Source organism: Henckelia pumila, chromosome 3 (assembly GCF_033568475.1).
Source record: "Henckelia pumila isolate YLH828 chromosome 3, ASM3356847v2, whole genome shotgun sequence".
NCBI classification, from domain to species: Eukaryota; Viridiplantae; Streptophyta; class Magnoliopsida; order Lamiales; family Gesneriaceae; genus Henckelia; species Henckelia pumila.
In genome coordinates, this window is record NC_133122.1 from 144,919,111 (window position 1) to 144,935,666 (window position 16,556).

Below are 16,556 nucleotides of genomic sequence, written 5' to 3' on the forward strand. Positions count from 1 at the left end.
CAAAACAACTCCGATTGTCTTGAAATTTTCACGGTAGGATCGTCTCGAAAATGCGAATTCATCGATATATCATATGATAAAAAGTTCAACCTCATGTTCGGAAACAGGAAGATGATTGGAAATTGCATATTTCACCTAATTTCCGGTCATCTTCCATTTCCGACTACCGAGATTGAAATTTGTATCATATGATATATCGTTGGATTCGCATTTTCGAGACGATCCTATCGTAAAAATTTCAAGACAATCGAAATTGTTGCACGGGTGCATGTGGAACCCCACACACCCTAGTATACATGAGATCAAAACTATATATATATATATATATATATATATATATATATATAATAGAAGAGATGAGCCCTCCTTTTTTGATATCCAGCATGCATGTGTAGCACCAAAGTCCACAAAGATTGAGTTTGACTTAGCATGATTTTACAGGTATATAGTAGGGTATGCATGTTTATCACTTCATAATTGCTTTTAATTTTTAAATGTGAAATTGTGGAAATCATTCTAAAAGAAATTCAACTCTATCTCTCTTCAAGATGTATAACGATTAAATTAAAGACGTCCGTGTAATTAGTTGTGTGAACAAATTAAAAGTTCTTTATTTTTTTATTAAAAAAATTATACTAGAAATCCATGATAATAAATTGCTCAATGTATTCGTGCATTTAAAGGAAACAAGAAGTTTTTTTCCCACTCATTTTGAATCGTTAATTAGGTGTCGTTTAGCTTTATTTTGCATCTTTATTTATTTTTACTTAGATAGATTTTAATTTATGTAATATAAGTTTTATTCTTGTGATATGAGCCACGTAAAAGCAGGGAAATTTTAATTTATCAACATAAATTAGGAACTAAACACGAAAATATAAAAGAGGATAAAAAAATTTAAGTTAATCTTCATCGTTTAATGTGTGAAATGTGACCCGAAAATTTGGGGCTCATAGTCTGTAAAAAATTGTAGTCCAATCACTATGTTTTTAAACCTAAATACAAATAAGTTTTAAGTTTTTTAAACCTAAAATTAAATTATTGAAGTAAGAATTGTTAGCTTACAAGTTTGTGAGTTTGACTTTTAATTTACGAGTCGCAACAACTGTAGTGTAAAGAAAATTTTTTGCTGAGAAGATTATTACGCAAATATTAATTAATTATACTGAAATAAATAAACATATATATATATTAGTTTGTCGAGTGAAATTATTATTAATTATTTTGAGAAAATGTCAAGTCGTATGGGTAAATTGTAAGTGAAATTTAAAATCTAAAAATATTATTTAAATGAGAATATTATATTTAACTTTTATTATATGATTATATTTATATATATTTATATATGTATATAAGATCTTTTATTATGTTTGACTGCTCTCCCTTAATAAAATTTCTAGATCCGCCCCTGCATAAAAGAGTATTATTGTCAAATAAGTAATATTCAATGAATTTAGTGAATTTTGGCCAAAAAAAACAAAAAAAAAAAACAATAATGATCAAAATTATTGCATGAGAACCAAAATTTGAGAATTTATATATAGGGCTGGGAAAAATACCGAAATATCGTCATACCGCATATATCGTACCGAAAAAAATCGTATATACCGAAAATTTCTGTTCCGAACCGAAATTTTCGGTATAGGTATCGGTATATGATTTGCAAAATTTTGATATTTTGGTATACCGAAAAAATATTAAAAAAGTCGATATACACGGTATCGGTATGCACGATATCGGTATACGAACTTTTTAAATATTTTTTTTTTAAAAAAATATCGGTATACACGGTATCATACCGATATCGTATCGAATTTCGGTATATCAAAATTTTTCGGTAAGAACGATATGGATTTATGTCATACCAAAATTTTTGGTACGGTATGCGGTATTCGTTGAATACCGCGTTATACCGTACAGAACCACCTCTATTTATATATATAGCTAAAATCTAACACAAAAAATCCTATGAGACAACTTCATTAATAAATTTTGTGAGATAGATCTTATTTGACCCGATAAATAAAAAAAATATTATTTTTTATGTCTTACTAATTTATTGTAGATATGAGAGTCGCATCAACCGATCTCACAGATATATCAATTACAGAAAAAAAATTACAATTAATACAAAACAAAAATACATTCTTAGATCTTTTTTAAAAATATATAATAAAATTTTATGCTACTCTAGCTATTAAATTCAAAATAATTTTGATTCTTGATCTTATATCCCAAAATTCCAAATTATCATCAAATTTATTTTCCTACTACTATTTGATCTGTAATGTCCGAAAGTTCTTAAATCTATTCATGAAATATTTTAATTTATTTATTATGAAATTATCGGTTGAAATTATGAATTTTTATGCAAAAATTAGTTTTTAATGTTTTTCGGGCATGAGTTTAATTCCGGAGTTGAAGAGAATCGATACTAGCCAATGAACAAAGTTTAAGAAATTCTAAGTCAAATATGTTTACTTTACAGATTTTTATGTTAAAATTTGTGCATGATATTTAATTTTAAAAGTTCAGAAGGAATTATTTTTGAAATAAGTATTTTAAATTTGATGGGACGTCCATAATTCTTCTGTCAAAGTTAACGTCAAACTTTTTTTCTCTTTTTCTCGTTAGCAGACGTCATCTTGTCTTAACCTGGGTAATGAAAATCCTCTCCAAATTTCATAGATTTTCGCGTCGTTCGCTCGTGAGAATTCTAGGATCGTATTCCTGGAGTTCGAATTTCCATACCAAGCAAGAAAAAAACGAGTTTTTATTCAATCTTTAAATGTTATCCAAGTCATATTATATATATTGATATGGTTGTGTGTATTCTAATATGTTGTTTTCTTGCGAGTAAATTCAAATGATTTTGAAAGAGCGATGTATGATGGCGTATCCATGAAGCGTAAGCCGTTCTCGTCGAGTTGTGAGTATGTTTGGGGTGCAAGTGTTTCAAAGTGTCAAATTTTGATTTTTTTGATATTGAGTTAAGTTTGATGCATTTTTGGATTCAAATCATGGGAACAAGTTGTTAGAAGTGGCTTATGATGTGTTTTGAGGTCTATGCCTTGTTAGATATCGATTAGTTTTTTTCCTGTAACATGCATGTAAGGGTCTGATTGTGGTCTTGTTTGCTAGGTGCAAGCAGTTTTCGTCGAGAATGGCTTACGTGGATCGCTAACTATACATAACACATGATGGTCGAAGTATTGATATTGATAAAAGTTATTTTAAGTATGAAAGCATGATATTTTATGAAAATTTAAAGGACGTGCTTACATTCTTTCTAAATAGCATGAATGTTTTTCAAGCATGAAATTTTTATGAGCAGGACATGCATGAATGAACTTGGAAGCGTTATTTTTTTATGTCTTATGTGTACTCGTGGTAGCAGTACGAAACTATACTCCGGGATGAGCTCCGAGGAGGCCTTTTCAAACAATGAATGAATGATGTGCATATTTGCTTCGACTAGTATTGGACGGTATGCATATTGACTTCGGCTAATATGAGCTCTACCAATGGATATATTTATGTTGCACAACTATTTACATGATCATGAAATCCATTGTGCTCTCTTAGTTGTGACCACAATTGCATTATAATTCATAACCCAAAAGCAATGAATGATATAATTGCATTATGATCACGTCCAATGCATATTTATGATTTTATTATGTAGTCGTTACCTATATGAATATGCGTACATGTTGGGTCTTTAGACTCACTATTTTGAATGATACAGACGAAAAAATACTACTAATGAGTTTAATTGTTGTTGGACAAGAAGCTGAATAGCCGAGGAAAGAGAGAATTTGCATGATACGCTGTCTGAGAACCTCTTAAGAGCAATGACCATGAAGTTTTGCATTTAGATACATTTGAATGGTTTCTTTTGATTAATGTTTGATTCATAGTAAATTTTTATACATTTTTGGAATTTCTGCTTTGTTAATTAGTAGTTTCAATAATTTTCATGATAGAAGTTTTTGAAGTTTTGACTCTTGAGATACAAAAATTTTGAATGTATATTATTTTATTCTGTGTGTACGAGTTACGACGTGTGACTTTATAATTAAATAAAGACCAAATTGGTGATAAATCCCCAAACCCAAACTTGACATTGCCCTAGCTCCCTACCCATAAGATTCTTTGCAATAGCTCCCTAAGACCACCAAACTTGAATATTTAATTGTTTAAATTCTTGTACTGGATTTATGTTTTTTTATGCTTAAAATCTAAAGCCTTTAATCTGAATATTTTGTGCTTAATCATGGTACAAAGAATTATCCGCAAAATTGGTATCAAAGCCTTATGTTAATTATTCAGACGTAATATTATTCGTTAATTCATGCTTTTCTTTGTTGAGAAGAAGATTTTACAAAAGATGACTTCAAACGAAGGTTTGAATTAAGAGGATTTTAGTCATATGAAATCCTATAAACAAGTTAATCTATACACAATAGATTACTTACAACAGGTTGTGATTAATGCTCTTAATTTTGAAGAGATAAAGAAAAATGATTTCTAACTCTCAATTTTTAGAAATTACCCCAGATTTCTCTAAACTCTCCAGAGATCTTAGAGAAATTCAAAAGACGGTACAATATTACAGCAATCAGCTGTATGAAATACCTCGGCAAATTGAAGAAATCCTTAAGAAACAAGAAGAAATTCTTGGAACTCTAAAGGATCTTCAAAATAAAATCATAAATCTAGAACACACTTTGGTTTCTATAAAAGGAAATACAGGAGGAAGGTTACCACTCTCATTTGGTATCAAACCTTTGTTACATCAGAAAGGTAAAACCAAAATGGTTAAAAAACCTTTAACCGATGATGAAATGATGATTAATCTTATAAAAGCAGTATCAGATAAAAATACTATCTGATGACTACTTTAGAAAGATTAATTCTCGAGGATCTACAAGATCTTGCGGATTCTTTTGCGAATCTCAAAGTAGTAGATCTAAAAATGAATTCTCCTGAGGGTGAACAACCCATAGGGAATCCCCCAAGATATGCGGTGAAAACAGAAGAACCGCATAGTGAGTTTCAGGTTGAAGAAAATTCACATCCAGCAGGAACCAGATCAAGGAGTAAAATTCCACTCCATCAAACTCCTTACGGAAAAACTGTTTTAGATTCAATACATCCTTATGGGGTTATGTTAAACCCTGATGTTTTGGACTTCAAAAACAGAGAAGATCTTATAGATAATTGGACGTCAGCTATGAGAATAGCAGCAGAGACATTAGATCTCAATAAAGAAGGATTCATTAAACTTTTAGAAATGAGTCTAATGGGATCTGTTAAGATCGCATGGGAGATGACTATGCCAGAAACTAAGGAATCAATCTTAGCAAGAGAATCCCTCAGCGAGATTGGAGGAAGAATGATCACCCTATTTAAAGCACAATTCATAGGGGTAGACTATTTCAATAATCAAGATACAGAGAAAAAAAGAAGATATACTCAAGATCTTTATAGCCTCGAGTTACATGATATCTGTTTAGTTGATGAATACATTATGTTATTCACTAAATACAGATGGAATTCGGGAGTCGAGGAAAATATAGCTATTCAGCTATTTTTCGCAAAAATGCCAAGTCCTTGGAGGGAAATGCTGATTAAAGAATATGTTCCAGGTAACATTGATACATTGGCAAGACGTGCCTCCTTTTTTAAAGGAAAATTAGCAGAATGGTGTCATATGGCAGCATTACAGAAGAACTACAAGAAAATAAGGGGTATAGATAAGCGTACACCTTTGTGTTGCAGAGAAAATGATCTTCCAACGATCATTGAAAACAGATCACAGGGATTTAAAAGGAAAAAATTCAGAAATAATCCCAATAATAAAAGAATGAAAAGTTCTTGGAAACCAAGAACATTTTGGTCCAAACAAAAGGCCAGATCCTATAGATCAGGTAGAAGAAGTGGACCTACAAGAAAATCCCCAGCAACAGGCTTATTGTTGGAATATGTGTTCATATCAATTAAGAATTGATACCCGATGCAGCGGAAGTTTAAAAATTTTATTTTTCTATATGGAACGATTCCATATCATGGGTATCAAAACTTTACGATTAAATTATGTTGCAAGTAAAAATAAAATCACAATTAAATTTTTACCTATTCAAGCAACGACTTGATTATGGACACCAACAGAATTTAATCTGCTTTTCTTGTATATCCCGGGAACCGATGGCTTCACGATCAATCTCCGGAATAAGGTCCACGAACAGAAAACAGAAACCCTCTGATTGATTGCACTAGAAATCAATCAGAAGTTTATCGTAGAGAATAAACAGATTTGATCTGTTAATTCGGAATGTAATTTTTCACAAAAATCACAGACCAAATTTTCTCAAAAGGGACAGAGGATTTTCAAAAGGGACAGAGGATTTTCGAAAATCCCCTTGAATTATTTTATGTGAATTTCGAAAATTGCTAGAATTAATTGTGTCAATTTTCGAAAATTACACATGTATTTATAGATAATTTCTAGACTAGATTAAATTATAATTGTATTAGGACTCTAACTCCTTAGGGCCCACAATCCATAACTTAAGCCCAACAAGCCAAGCCCGTTGTTATAGAAATTAATATAAAATTTATCATGACTCCGATTGATAAACCGGTTTTACCAATGTGCACAGAAACCATTTCTGCACCTTTTAAAGTCAAGATAATTTTTCTGAATCCGAATTCAGTGATTTCCAAAAATGCCCATCTCTATGTCATTTTAAAAAATTCCACTCCCTTTTAGTTAAGAAGTCCAACTTCTCTTTCCTTAAATTTAACTCTTTAAATTTAACTATCTCAACGGGGTTTAGTAATCCATTACTTGTGTGACCCTCAATGGTTCATGGATACAGCTAGCCGTGGGCTCACAACTCCTTGTGACTCGAAACAACAATTTCCGACTTGCCCAACGAATCATGGTAAGAGCGTCTAGCAACATCGCCCCATGATTTCCTAGGTATCACTGATAGTGCCTGCAAGAACCAGTAGATTTTGGTTAGCGTACAGTACGGTCCCTTCATCCATATATCCCGATCGAATCAACAACCATTGGTGCATCGAGAGTCATTCGAGATTCGATAACTATGCATTACATCTTGGAGATCAAATAGTGACATTGCATGTGTTACTAGGAAAACCGAGTAACCTAAAACACATCATGTACTCTGGCCAGAGATTCGTCACACTAATATCTCCTCAGATCGCATAGGATATCCACACTCGCAAGTATGTGGTGAATCCTTGACAACAAAGCATCGACTCCTATATGTGTCGTAACTATACCCAATCTCGACACCTGATGACCCCAATAGAGTCTGTAAACGAGTCAAAGTACAGTACTAGCATATAGAGTCTCAATGATGTTTCAAGTAGTAAGGACTAATGGTGTACAACCAAAACCGCGGACTTTATCCACTCGATAAGTGATAACCACTTGGAAAGTCCGAATAGGGTAGTTCGATCATTCATCATATGAATATCCATTTGCATGCTTTGAACATCTCCATGTCCATTACCAATGAAACGTGGTACTTGGCATCACAAATGCTAGTCTCAATCTCGAGCGATCCTTATCCTTATTAGCGGACGGCTCAATTGACTAGGAACTATTTAGAATATACAGTGACTATAAGATGTGTTTCATAATAATGATCTCTCTTTATTCACTATATCATCTTACTTACACTATAGTATATTCAAGGTTTTTATCAAAATATCAATAGTATATCACAATATAACAATATGAAGAAAGACAAAGAAAATGCCATTAATGAATGTAAATTATATTAAACAAAGATTGTTTATACATAGAGTCACAAAACCCTTAGCCACAAGTTGGCTAACCGGGCACCCACTCTTTCACTTATCACAAAGCAGGGGAAGAACACCATCAAGAAGAATTTTCAGAAGAACTCATAAAAGAGCAAGTGAAAGTTTCAAGGATTGCAACTGCTGGACATGTGGAGCAAGAGGACATATATCTACAAATTGTCCAGAAAACGAGAAAAAAAGGAGTTAAACTTTTTAAAGCAACACCAGATATGGATGATGCGGTCTTCTTTCAAAATCTAATCCAAGCATATCAATTTGAGGATATCCCCTCAGATGAAAGCATATACGAAGAAGAGATATTGTTTAGTCGAGAAGTTTCTGAGGATGAACCAGAATTAGAATCAGAGTAAAGAGGAAGTGTTTTGCCATGAAACACATGAAAGTTTGGCTGGGTTCTTTAGCAAACCATGATATCTCATAATATGGTCCAAAGGATTATGAGAGAAAATCCAACATTACAGAAGTACCAAGGATTTTCGGCAGGACAAGTTGAAAGAGTCTTAGGAAACCTAGGGCTAAGACAAAGAAGACTTAATTTGATTTATAAGGTATCCAGAAGGGAAATGGCGATCCCTATGGAATTAATCAGTAATCAAATTGAAATGCAGTTAATTCCCTTTGAAGAAATTCGAGAAGAATTACAGAAATTAAAAGTAGAAGTAGCAAAGATAATGTCTTGGATTCATATTGGAGCAATCCAGATTATGATCTAAGCTACTTTTAAAGGGGGAATAGATTCACCCATAGATATAGTAGTATGCTATAAAAGAATGAGGAATATACAAGATGCGGTTCTAGGAACTATCTTGGGAAATTTGTGTGCAGGAAAAATTGTGGGAGTTATTTATCCAAGAATAGCCTAAAATTTAGCTGATAGAGATTTTAGTCGAGCCTTGACTTTGCATCAAAATTTCAAGGAAAAAAGACTAATGAAGGAAGGTAATAGGTCATATTTTATTACGTATCAAATTTCATATCCTCTTTCTAATACTCACCATTCTGAATTATTTATTAGAAATGAGTTCATTGAAATTCCAAAGATCTTTGGGAAAGTTGCTCAAGCAATATACCCGGAAAGAATCGAGTTTCCTTTAATTTAGGAAACAAACATTCAAATTCAAGACAGGTCGGTTCTATACAGAAACCTTAAAATAGAACCCCAAATGTTATCTTTCCAAGGAGACAGAATGACAAGCAGGAGATGGGACAAATCTCATATTCAAGAAATTCCTCCAGAAGAAAAAGAGTTTTCTATAATAGAAAAACTTAGATCACCAGAAGGATGGAAAGAAGTGAAAATAGTATTCGAAATTACAAGTCATCGGAACTTGTTCCCTTGTAACTCGATTTACTATTTGGAACAACAGGAAAAAGGAACTTACCAAGGAGTGATAAATATTGGAGAAATGGAAGTTCAAATCTGGGGAATTCCAGGAAAAGAAATGGATCAACTCATTATTGGTCTAGAATTCCTGGAGGACCATAAATCATGGAAACGCCTTGAAAAAGGAATAAATTTCATGGCAAAAGAAAATACTTGGAGGATTCAATAAGAATTCTACGAAATGGAAAACCAAGAGAATTGGATAAGGGACAATCCCTTAATCAGATTTGAGAACTCTGTTCACAAACAGAGGAAGAAGCAACAGTTGAAATTAGTAAGTCATTAACATGATATACTAGAACGCATTGAAGAAGTAGAAAGGAGTAACCATACTCTACCTTCTAAGGCCTTAGGAAAACTAAAGGTAAATAGTTTTAATCGGATTACTGAGTTATAACACAGTCTGTTAAAAATGGCGGGGCCATTTAGTAATCCCTTTAAAAAATGACAACAAGTCATTTCTCCATATACATCCTGATAGGGATGTTGTATAAACAATATAAGGCTGAGTACTTTGCAGATTATATTGACTCAAGAGTAGGAATTTGTACAGCAAAGAGAGGAGTCTTCCCTGAAGAATGTGAAGAAGAATTGCCAAAAATTGCTGGACGAGATTTCTCTCGAAGAATTTTAATTCTTTGCAAAGGAATAAAACAAGCAGAGATCCTTATGGGAGGTGCAGGTCAAACACCTTGGTACAAGGTAAAAACACCACTAATCTATTTCCATGATACAGGAGCTGATATCCTGTTAGGAAATAACTTCTTACAAATATTTAAGAAGTACACACAAGACATTGAGTCAAGAAGACTTATGTTCACTACAATTTGTGATCATAAAATTATTGTTCAAAGACTCAAGGTTGTTTTTTATTGACAATTACCGATAATATATCGCAGCCAGCGTGGTGATAAAGGACAACTTTTTCGCCCAAAAATGAAAAATCCAAGAAGGTTTGGAGAAAACATGTTGAAAATAACAACATAACAAGAACTCCAAACAGAGGATATGAAGCTTCTCAAGGTAACTCTAAATCACAGAGATATAAAGTTAGAAAATAAGGTATCCCTTGAAGATGTCAAAAAGAGGCTCAAAGAAAGTTACAACGAGCATCCTCTGGCATAGTGGGATAGAAATCAACTCAAAGTCAGTCTTACTCTAAAGGAAGGCAAAGAGTATGGATTCGTCAGATATAAGCCTATCCCGATGAACATAACAAATCAAAGGGATATGAGAATGATTATCAAGGAACATTTGGACCTTGGCTTAATCAAAGGAGTTTTACCATATAGCAGCCCAGGTTTTCTGGTTAGAAATCATGGTGAAATAAAAAGAGGAAAACCCAGGTTAGTTATTAACTACCAAGGTTTTAATAAAATCTTGGAGTTTGATGGGTACTTCATACCGAGTAGAGAACAACTAATTAGTTGTGTACGAAATGCTAGAGTGTTCTCAAAGTTTGATTGTAAGTCTGGATTTTACCAGATTCGAATGGAAGAAGGAAGCAAGAAATTCACAGCCTTCTCTACTCCATAAGGACACTATATTTGGGAAGTTATGCCTATGGGATTGACTAATTCACCCCAGATATTTCAAAGAACGATGGATAACCTTTTTAAAGATTATTTAAACTTCATGTTTGTTTATATTGATGATATTCTTATAGCATCAAAAAACATAGACGAACACGTTAAACACTTAGAAATTTTCTCTAAAATTTGTAAACAAGAAGGACTGGTCTTATCTGAAAAGAAAGCAGTCATAACAACAAGGAAAATTGAATTCCTTGGTATTGAGATTGATGAAACTGAAATAATTCTGTAACCCCATATTGTGGAAAAGGTAAAGAATTTTTCAGATAAACTCAAAGACGTAAAACAACTCCAGAGTTTTTTGGAGTAGTTAATTTTGCGGGAATGTTCATTAACAACCTAGCAATGTATAGAAAGGTGTTTAGTCCTTTGTTAAAAAAGGATGCTAGGTTTATATGGACCGATGACCATACTAAAGGGGTAAACCAATTAAAAACGATATGTAAGATCCTCCCAAAAATGGCTATACCTGTAGATGAAGATGATCTGGTATTATTTATGGATGCCAGTGACGACTGGTGGGCAGCAGTCCTTACCAAGACCACTCCAGATCGGGAAATACCATGCAGATACTGTAGCGGTCTTTTTTCAGAATCAGAGGCAATCATATGGAATATCAATGAAAATGAATTTTATGCAGTTAAAAGGGCTTTTGAAAAATGGTCATTATTTTTACTTGCTAAAAAATTCACTCTGAAGGTTGATAATACCCAGGTAAAAACTTTCCTAAGAAATAAAATTTAATCTAAACCTGAGAAAGCTAGGTTATTAAGATGGCAAAAATTATGTCAAAATTATATTTTTGATATTGTTATTATTAAATCTCATGAAATATTCTTGCAGATTTCTTAACAAGAGATGCAAGGCAGTGACGTGGATTCCATCATGAAAATGCAGAGGCATCTCAGGGAACACCTTGGGTTGCTTCAAACCGAGTTCAACCAGTTAGCCATTAATGCTAAAATGGTCGGAAGGTTACAACAAGCTGATTGGATCAAAGTATCTAATCGAATTACAGGATGTATGCAAGCTCAAACACAACTATGGGCAGGTATTCAAGGGCCAATTGTGAAGGCTATAGAGAAACCATTGGTTTCTCATAAACAAGATATGATAAAACCATTGGTTTTACAAAAACAAAAAATACAACCACCGGTTGGGAAAAAAGATGTTGAGGAAGCTAAAACTCAAGATACAAGTGCTAATCTATCATCAGCTTTTGAGGATCTAGATGAAGCAACAATTGATGAGGATTCCTCATCAAGTCAACCCTCCGCCTCTGGGGTAAAAGAGGAAGAGATCAATCTTAGGCCCAACACTGACAAGGGAAAATCTAAGATCGATATTAACCCAGCTATTATTTCTCCATTTCAGGTTTATCAACAAAGGTGGGAGAAATTAAGTACAATAAGTGAAATTAACCCTAACACTTGTAGGGTTGATGTGGCAGGGATATATCAAAGAGTTTGGCTAAAAAACAATGTCAATCTTAAGGATGTAAAGCTCTGGTATGAATTTGGAGCCTTGGCCTCAGTTTATACAACGTCACCAAGCTTTTCGGAGATATCACAGTTACCAAAATGGATTCAGGAAGCAGTCCAAGAAACATGGGCAAATAACGACCATTTGTCCAGAGGAGATGTGCTTGAGTTATACGTTTTCAGTGCAGCTCCAGAACCAACAGTGAAAGGATCACACGAACCCTTTCATTTCATCAAGCTAAGGAGACCTGATATAAATAGTCATAAATTTATCAAGTATCCTAAAACTAGAGAAATACCCTTAGTGTCCACTTTCGAGGAAAATGAGATCTCAACCAGAAGGGCATGAGGTATTTGGGTCTGTCTTACTGAGATGGACAAAGTCAAGTTTCCATTTAAATTTTATCAGAATTCTGTGAATGGATCGTTCATGTTAAACACAAATGTAATGCCCCAATTTTATTATAATTGAGTTTAATTGAGATAATGAGAGTTTTCAGTATTTGATGGCCGTTTTGATATTCGCAGGGGTCATTTTGCAAACTTTGAAGAATTGAGGGACTAAAATGCGAAACTTGGATTTTATATATATTATCTCAAGCAAGTTGACTTCAACCATCACTTCACCCTCTCCTCTTTCCTTCTCCATTCGTACGTACTGAGTCGAGAATCCATGGATGGCTTTTCGAGCTTTTCTTCCGTCTGATTCGCACGATCCGACCGTCAGATTTTAGTTCCGAGTTGAGATTCACGATCACCGCAATGAAGGCTTCATTTTGACGTAAGTTTTGCTACGATCCTCGAACTTTGTTTTTTTTTGGGTCATCAGAATTTGATAATATTCGAGTATGTTGTTCTCGAGCTAGCATAGATAGTGTATTCGAAGTCGGTTCGGAAAAATAACAAAGTTTGGATTTTATATGATTTTTTTAGGCATAATTTCGAAAATGGGGTTTTGGATTTTGGTTGGATTTTGGTTTTTTTATTGGATTGGAGGATGATATGAGTTGATCAGAGTTGATTGATGTTGTTGTTGATTTTTGGTTTGACCGTTTATAGCCGTAATGCCGTCGAAATCGAGTTTGGATTATCGGTTGTTTTGTTTCGGTTTGATTTCCGGGTTTGGTTTGAATTAGTAGATTGATATCGAATCCGTATATTCTTCATTTTCAGATTTGGATTGGAGTTTCGGGTTTGGATCGAACTTGGGAGTTGAATCGATTTGAAAATTGAAGACGGTATATTCTTGAGCTTCTCCATTTCGATTCGTTTTGATTTGATTGATTGTTGATTTGAATTCGTTGTTATTTTTTAGATTTGAATTCTCGACGAACTTGAAAAGGTAAAAGAAGACATTGTATTGAATGAGATTGAATACTCGAGTTCGATTGATTCTCGAGTCCCGAAAATCACATACTGCATGTTTATTTGTTGGTGTGAACTTGATTGATTATTTTGTTTACACTTGCATTTATATTGAGCCGATTATTCGATTCGTTTTGAATATAGATGATTTAGGGAGCTATATTGAAGTGGCTTTGGATTTCGAGTTTTTCCAAGTGCTAGAATACTTCTTATAGTTGCTCTGAAGTCTAGGGTTTGAGTTGTGCGACATCCACCCCAAAAGGGAGTATAGGTGGGTTGTTGTAATGACTTGGCACTGGGATCCCAACCGAGTACCGATCAATATTTCGATTATTTGATTTGATAATCCCGAGTTTTGAAGTCATGCATACATCCACCCTCATTTGATTTATTGATGATGATTACATGTCTATATGAGGTGTTTATTTGATATTGCATGCCTGTCTCTTTTACTTAGAAATTATATTTCTAACCGGGTTATCCGGCTGTTGTTTTTGTTTGTATGTGTACTTGGCAACAGGAGGATCAGAAGCTGGACCAAGTCGTTTGGGTTAGCTCGGGGTGAGATGATAGAAGTGAGACACCTTGTGTCGTAGGGCCGTACCTTTTGGATTTGTATTATTTTGTTTAGTCGAACGAACCCTATTGTCGAACTTGTTATTGTATTTGGGCAGAACTTAGATTATGGCATGTTATATATATATTGATTGGATGTGTTCTTGAGGTCAAAATTTTTTGGATTTGACTTGAATTGATTTTCCAGGCTTTCTCTCCCTCTCTGCACGTTTGGCCTGTGCGCGGGCGAGGATTATCTCGCGCGCGCGCGAGAACTTTCCTCGCACGGGCGCGAGCAACTCGCGAACCCTCTGTCCGCGTAGCCTGCGCGCGCGCGAGGCTTTATTTAAAAAAAAATTTGATTCGTTTTTCCGCGGCTCTTTGTGTTCGATTGTGTTTAATTATTTGAGAATAGGAGATTAGAAATGGGGTCTCATATTAAGTGGTATTAGAGCGATAAGATTCTTGGATTTGAACTAGAGTGAGCGGGGTAGATCGAGTCCGCATGAATTGAATTCTCGCATGTGATTGATCTATTTAATTGATTATTTTAAATACGTGCGAGCATGCTTTATTGATTCTTGAATTAATTGAATTAAATGATTTGTGATTTAATTTATAAAGCATGAATTATGTGATATTTATCTGCCTTGTGCTATTATCTGTTCTTGTATATCATTGAGATTTATGAGTACTCAGAGCAGAATTTGGACACCGAGGTTATGAGATTGAGATTGAGTTTGAGATATTGTGTCCTAACCCTTTGATATCAGATGGCACCTCGACGATCTTTGAGAAGAAATCAAGCACCTTTGGTACCTCCTTCTACTGAGAATCCGTAGCCAGTAGTAACTCCTCCGAATGATCGGGGTAGTACTGAAGTGGATCAGCTTGACGCAACCGCGACCCCTATGAAAACTCTATTGAAGAGATTTCGATCGTTCCGACCGCCTACCTTGACTGGTACCGAGAACTCTGCTGACTGTGAGAGTTGGCTAGAGGACATTAATCAGCTCTTCGATTCCCTCGACTATACCGATGACCGCAGAATCAGGTTAGTCATTCATCAACTTCAGGGTGTTGCTAAGAATTGGTGGACCACAACCAAGAGGGCAAATGAGAATTGAGGCACCGTTGTCACTTGGAGTTTATTCAAGACTGAGTTCTACAAGCGGTTCTTTCCTGTCTCGTATCGTAAGGAAAAGGGTGCCGAATTTGCGAATCTGAAGCAAGGGAATTTGAGTATCGAGGAATATGTAATCAAGTTTGACAGTCTCTTGAGGTTTGCACCTCACATCGTAGATCATGAGGAAGCCAAAGCCGATCATTTCATCAACGGCTTGAATCCTGAGATCTTTACTTTGGTCAATACCGGGAGACCCAATAACTTCGCAGATGCTATGGATCAGGCTAAGGGAGCCGAATCTGGACTTTTGATGCAACGAGGAAATCAGATAGCTCCTCAGCCGCAGCAGAGATCTTTTCAGAATTATCCTGTTCAGTTTCAGCCTCAACAGTCCCAGTATCAGTACCAACCTTCTCAGCAGCCGAATCAGTCTCAGAGGGTTGAAGGAGGCAACAGTGGCAAAAACAGGCGAGATTAGTATAGACCGAAGGGGAAGCAATTCAAGAAGTCTGGGAGCAGTTCATCGAGTTCCAGTGGCTCTAGACAGTTCAGTTCCGGGAAGAATTCAGGGTTTTTAGGAGCATCGTGCAGTAAGTGTGGAGGACGCCACCCAAGTGATCAGTGTCAAGGCGTGTTTGGTAGTTGCAATATCTGCCAGCAGCCGGGTCACTTTTCTAGAGTCTGTCCTCAGCGAGGATCCGATAGAGCTTAGAGCGGCAGTTCTTCTCGACCGCCAGCTCAGCCCGAGAGATCAGCTTCTGCAGTCCATTCTTTTCAGCCCTAGAAACAATCTCGTCAGGGAGGTAATCAGAATCAAAACCAACCTCCTCGACGGCAGGCGAGGGTGTTTGCCCTGACAGAGGATCAGGCCAATGCAGCTCCGAATGACGTGATAGCAAGTAACTGTTCGATTTTTGGTTATCCTGCATTTGTTTTGATTGATACAGGTGCTTCTCACTATTTTATTTCTGAAAGATTTGTCGTGATTCATGATTTATTTGCTGAGCCATTATCTGATGTCGTTTCTATTACTTCGCCTTTGAGTGGAGAAACTGTTTCGGTGAGATTGGTCCGTAATTGTGTGTTAGAATCCGAAGGTAATTCGATTGAGATTGACTGCATTGTACTTGGATTATCTGATTTTGACTGTATTGTCGGGATTGATGCTCTGACCAAGTATAGGGCGACAG